A 6432-nucleotide genomic window follows, 5' to 3' on the forward strand; every position below is an offset into this window, starting at 1 on the left:
GGCAAGGTGTTTGACATTCATTCTTATTTCTTGCATGGGCCCTAAGTATGCAGACACATATTTGATTTTTCAACCAATTTATCTGCACTGGAGCATGTGCCTCTAGTTCAAATTTGAATTATGCACATAATGTTGGGGAACGTAGTAATTTCAAAAAAATTCCTATGCACACGCAAGATCATGGTGATGCATAGCAACGAGAGGGGAGAGTGTCGTCTATGTACCCTCGTAGACCATAAGCGGAAGCGTTATGACAACGTGATTGATGTAGTCATACGTCTTGATGATCCCACGATCCAAGTACCGAACGTACAGCACCTCCGAGTTCTGCACACGTTAAGCTCGACGATGTCCCACGAACTCACGATCCAACAGAGCTTCGCGAGAAAGTTCCGTCAGCACGACGGCGTGATAACGGTGTTGATGATGCTACCGACGCAGGGCTTCTCCTAAGCACCGCTACGGTATTACCAAGGTTGATTATGGTGGAGGGAGGCACCGCACATGGCTAAGAGAGATCAATGATCAACTTGTATGTCTTGGGGTGCCCCCCCCTCGCCCCCGTATATAAAGGAGCTAGGGGGAGGCGGCCGTCCAAGGAGGAGGGCGCGCCAAGGTGGGAGTCCTACTCCCACCGGGAGTAGGACTCCTCCTTTCCTAGTAGGAGTAGGAGAAGGGGGAAGGAGGAGAGAGAGGGGAAGGAAAGGGGGGCGCCGCCCCCCCTCCTTGTCCAATTCGGACTAGAGGGGGAGGGGGCACGCTGCCTGCCCTGGCCGCCCCTCCTCTTCTCCATTAAGGCCCAATAGGCCCATTATACTCCCCAGGGGGTTCCGGTAACCCCCCGGTACTCCGGTATATGTCCAAACTTGCCCGGAACCCTTTCGAAGTCCAAACATAGTCACCCAATATATTGATCTTTATGTCTCGACCATTTCGAGACTCCTCGTCATGTCCGTGATCATATCCGGGACTCCGAACTACCTTCGGTACATCAAATCACATAAACTCATAATGTCGATCGTCACCGAACATTAAGCGTGCGGACCCTACGGGTTCGAGAACTATGTAGACATGACCGAGAAACGTCTCCGGTCAATAACCAATAGCGGAACCTAGATGCTCATATTAGCTCCTACATATTCTACGAAGATCTTTATCGGTCAAACCACATAACAACATACGTTGTTCCCTTTGTCATCGGTATGTTACTTGCCCGAGATTCGATCATCGGTATCTCAATACCTTGCTCAATCTCGTTACCGGCAAGTCTCTTTACTCATTCCGTAATGCATCATCCCGTAACTAAATCATTAGTCACATTGCTTGTAAGGCTTATAGTGATGTGCATTACCGAGAGGGACCAGAGATACCTCTCCGACAATCAGAGTGACAAATCCTAATCTCGATCTATGGCAACTTGCTACCTCTTGAGCATTGCGTTGGATTTCCTTGAAGAGGAAAGGGTGATGCAGCAGAGTAGATTAAGTATTTCCCTCAGTTTTTGAGAATCAAGGTAACAATCCAGTAGGAGGCTACACGCGAGTCCCTCGGACCTACACGAAACAAATAGCTCAACGTAACCAACGCGATTAGGGGTTGTCAATCCCTTCACGGTCACTTACGAGAGTGAGATCTGATTGAGATGATAGATAATATTTTGGGTATTTTTGATATAAAGATGCAAAGTAAAATAAAAGGCAAAATAAAAAGAAAAGCAATAATAAAGTGATGGAAGATTGATATGATGAGAATAGACCCGGGGGCCATAGATTTCACTAGTGGCTTCTCTCAAGAGCATAACACTACTAGGGAAAACCTTATACACAGAACTTTAGCAGTAGCGTGTGTCAAAAAAGCACGCTGGTGCTAAATAGCAGCAGCGAGCCTGCAGAAACCGCGCTGCAGATAGTGTCGTAGCAGTAGCGCGTCTCTCCGAAAACACGTTACTACTAAAATTCTCACGGCTTAGCCGATATGGTACACATAGTACTAGCGATCTACATGGAACCGCGCTACTACTACTTTCTTTGTAGCAGCGCGTTTTCCTCTAAACTCGCTACTACTAAATGATATAAAATTAAATGAAAAGCAAATAGAAAGGTAATTGAGAATGAAAGAAATAGAAGAAGGTGAAAGGAAAAAAATAAAATGTGAAGAAAAATAAGTGAAAAAGGGAAAAGGGAGAAAGTTGTAGCAGTAGCGCGTATCGCAGAACGCGCTGTAGCTAATGTAGCAGCAGCGTGTTTCTAGGAACGCGCTACTGCTACTTCTGACTTAACCACCGCGTTCGTCCTTCCCCACGGCCACTTCCCCCAAATATCACTACTCCGCTCTCACTGCCACCGTCGCCCGTCGGTCGCCGCGTGCTCTCCGCACACCCTCTACGCCGCCCCCGCCCCCGGATTCAACGCCGCCCCCGCCCCGACCTCAACGCCGCCCCGGACGCCGCCCCGGACCTCAACGCTGCCCCGGACGCCGCCCCAAGCCCGACCTCGACGCCGCCTGCCCCTCTCTCGCCGGAGGCACCCGATCGAGGTGAGCACGCCTGCTCCTCCCCCTCCCCTACCTCTGCCTAGATAGAGTTCTTCAAATTTTAGTTGCATCAAATAGTTAGGGTTCATCTATGGGTGGAAATGAATTGGATACAGATGCGGCTGGGATTTTTTCTTAGGTGACGTTTTCTTAGATGATGAATAAACACTAGTGTAATGCATAATAAAACGAGTAAAATTTGACCTTCTTCTATTTAGTTAGTAAGAACTAGTTAGTAAGAACTAGGTACTAATTAGGTGATTTTTTAGTTAAAGCAATTTTTCCCGCCTCGACGTGGACGATGCCTATCCCGCATCCTCGTCGTCGAGTCGGCGGAGGACAACACCTGCTTGACCAGATCGGCCATGTCCGGGACTGGGCTCCGCTGGGGTGGTACTGGGAGGCGCTACCTACCGGGGGGCGCAGGTTGGTGAGGAGCCAGCCTGTCGTTGACCCGAACCTTCTTTGGTGGCGGTCACGTGGGCCAGTGACGATCCAGAGGCTCGAGGACTCCGCGGGAGGTGGTGCATCACCGTGTCAGTGAGGAGGACACGCACGTCCATCGCTACTTGTTTGCGTTGGAGCACGGGCCGTTCTCCAATACCTGGCAGGTTCTCTGGGGATCTCACTAGAGCTATGATCCCGTGATGGTGCCTTCTCTGTGGGTGTCCACCGCCCGCGCCGATACCCGTCGTGTGCTAGAGTTTTAGTTGTATTAGTGATGTTATATGTATGACACTATTCGTGATGTATTAGTGATAATATTCGACGATGTACTGACGCATGAGATGATCTACTTTTGCTTATTGAATGCATGCTAATTTGAGTCCTATAAGATATTTTGAAATGTATATCTTGTGTTGCTCAATATCCAAGTGGCTGGTCATGTTTGCAGGTTACACCTTCGAGTGGCCAATGTTTTGCCGGAGTGTTGATTCATTTTCGTTCCGGCAATTTTCAGGCGCTCGATATGTCCTATTTTAGCAAAGGTCATGCCGGATTTTTCCGTGAATTTTGGCATGACTTGTGCTAGAATATGTAGGAAATATCGAGTGCCCCAGATTTGTGTGTTGAGTATCTTGGTAGTTGTCTTTGATCGATTTTCAATTAATGTTTTAACTATGAACATAGGAAATGTTTGACGACGAGAAGGATTTTGGTATTTGCAAATACTGCGAAGACGAGCGCGGCCTGTGCGACGGAATCTTCCTAGATGATGATAGGCGCTTCAGCATCAAGCTGGACGAGAACTTCGAAGTGGATACAGTAAGTCACAACGACAAGTCTTTTTTCGTAATTAAGCATGACATCTGCTTCATTTGCTTCAACTTATTTTTTTTACTATTCTACTAGCGTATCCCCTGCCATGCAAGAGTTTTTGTATTGGATAAGATAGGTTTCAGTCATAGTATGGAGGAAAAGAAAGTTTGCTTGGAGACCGAGCATGGTTATATTTTCCATGCGAAGTTATACAATTCAGACGACTACACCTATTTTGGATGCCAAGCATGGAGAGCACTATGCAAGACTTATGCATTTGAGCCTGATATGGTTATCACCTTTGATATTCGTCCGGAAGATGATATTGAAGGTAATACCGACATCTGGGTCGATGTGCAAATGCCTCCCGTTATACCATTATGTAAGTTTCTCAACCATATTTATGTATTTGATATTGTTTATTCAAAAATAGTTGACAACTAATTTGTATTGTCAGCTTATTTCCGTGCAAGCAAACATGTCCAGCGCTTGGTAGACAGGACCGTATACTGTCCTGGGGCTGAACTCAACTGCGAGGAGCTCAGTCATTATGTTTCATGGCTTGAGGATCTTGATACTGTCAAGACAAATTTTCTTCCTGCATTTAGAAATGTTAGTACTGAAAATGTGCGACCAATAGTGTTCGTAATGAACTACGGTCACATCTATTTAGGAAGGATGGTAAGATTTTTACTATTTGTCATCGGTGCATCTTTTCCATACATTATTTTTGAAGCTAAACTTCATTGCTAAGTATGTTACCGTACAATGTTCTTCAACAGGGACTCCCAATGAATGTTGTGCCTTATGGGATCGAGACTAAAGGTACCATGAGTATTATCAGCTTACGGCCAAGATATCCTACAGATTACTTTAGTGCATTCAAGATTAGCGACGGATGCTTAATAGTGCAAGACTGGACCAAATATGTGATGGGGGAGCACAAAGTACTAGGGGGCAGCAAACTGATGCGCTACCCACGATTAGGAGACAGGTTCATCTGCATGCTCCAGTTTGATCGAGGAGGAGATCTATATATGTTTTATGTTATTTTACCTAAGAGAGAGCAACAGGAGTGATTAGCTAGCTAGAAATGAGTTTGAGGATGATGATGTGCTACACTATTACTATGATGATAAAATAGCTAGTGTTGGTGGTAATGACTATGATGATTATTATTAGCTAGTGTTAGTGCTGATTAAATAAATATTGTTGGTGGTAATGACTATGATGATGATTAAATAGCTTGTACTGGCGGATTAGATTCAAGTGGAGGTAACATGTTGTGCACATCGAAAGTACTACTAGTCCAAACTAGATCAAGTTTGGATTAGTAGTATACTTTTGACATGCACCACATATTGCCTCCACTTGAACCTAATCCACCTTCATTTAATACACTGTTATGGACATAATGATGTAAACCTCATAACAGCTGGTATTGTACCAATATTTGTATGATGGCGCATAAATACACTAATAATAAAAAAATAAAAAAAATACTAGTAGCGATGGAAAGAAAACACGCTGCAAGTAGATACCTTAGCAGTAGCGCGGCAGTGTACAAGCACTACATCTATTTGTCCTAGCAGTAGCGCGTGATGGCACGCGTTACTGCTAAGCAATAGCTGTAGCGCCTTATTAGTAGCGCGGCCACCCACGCTACTAGTGGGCACAAAACACGCGCTACTGCTAGGGTTTTCCCTGGTAGTGTAAGTATTCTACAGTGGGTGAACAAATTACTGTTGAGCAACTGACAGAATTGAGCATAGTTATGAGAATATCTAGGTATGATCATGTATATAGGCATCACGTCCGAGACAAGTAGACCGACTCCTATCTGCATCTACTACTATTACTCCACTCATCGACCGCTATCTAGCATGCATCTAGAGTATTAAGTTCAAGAAAATAGAGTAACGCCTTAAGCAGGATGACATGATGTAGAGCGATAAATTCATGCAATATGATAAAAAAACTATCTTGTTATCCTCGATGGCAACAATACAATACGTGGCTTGCTACCCCTACTGTCACTGGGAAAGGACACCGCATCTGATCGTGCCTTGCGACGGTGGAATTAGGTTTTTGGCTCCGTATCTGATCGTTTGGGGGTACGTAGGTATATATAGGAGGAAGGAGTACGTCGGTGGAGCTTCGTGGGGCCCACGAGGGTGGGGGCGCGCCCCCCTACCTCGTGCCCACCTCGTGGTTTCCGTGATGTAGGATCCAAGTCTCCTGGATCATGTTCGGTGAGAGAATCACGTTCCCGAAGGTTTCATTCCGTTTGGACTCCGTTTGATATTCCGTTTCTTTGAAACACTGAAATAGGCAAAAAACAACAATTCTGGGGTGGGCCTCCGGTTAATAGGTTAGTCCCAAAAGTAATATAAAAGTGGAAAATAAAGCCAATATGGTCCAAAACAGTAGATAATATAGCATGGAGCAATCAAAAATTATAGATACATTGGAGACATATCAGGCATCCCCAAGCTTAATTCCTGCTCGTCCTCGAGTAGGTAAATGATAAAAAGAGAATTTTTGATGCGGAGTGCTACTTGGCATAATTTCAATGTAATTCTTCTTAATTGTGGGATGAATATTCAGATCCGAAAGATTCAAGACAAAAGTTCATATTGA

The sequence above is a fragment of the Triticum aestivum genome, chromosome 2B (assembly GCF_018294505.1).
Source record: "Triticum aestivum cultivar Chinese Spring chromosome 2B, IWGSC CS RefSeq v2.1, whole genome shotgun sequence".
NCBI lineage: Eukaryota > Viridiplantae > Streptophyta > Magnoliopsida > Poales > Poaceae > Triticum > Triticum aestivum.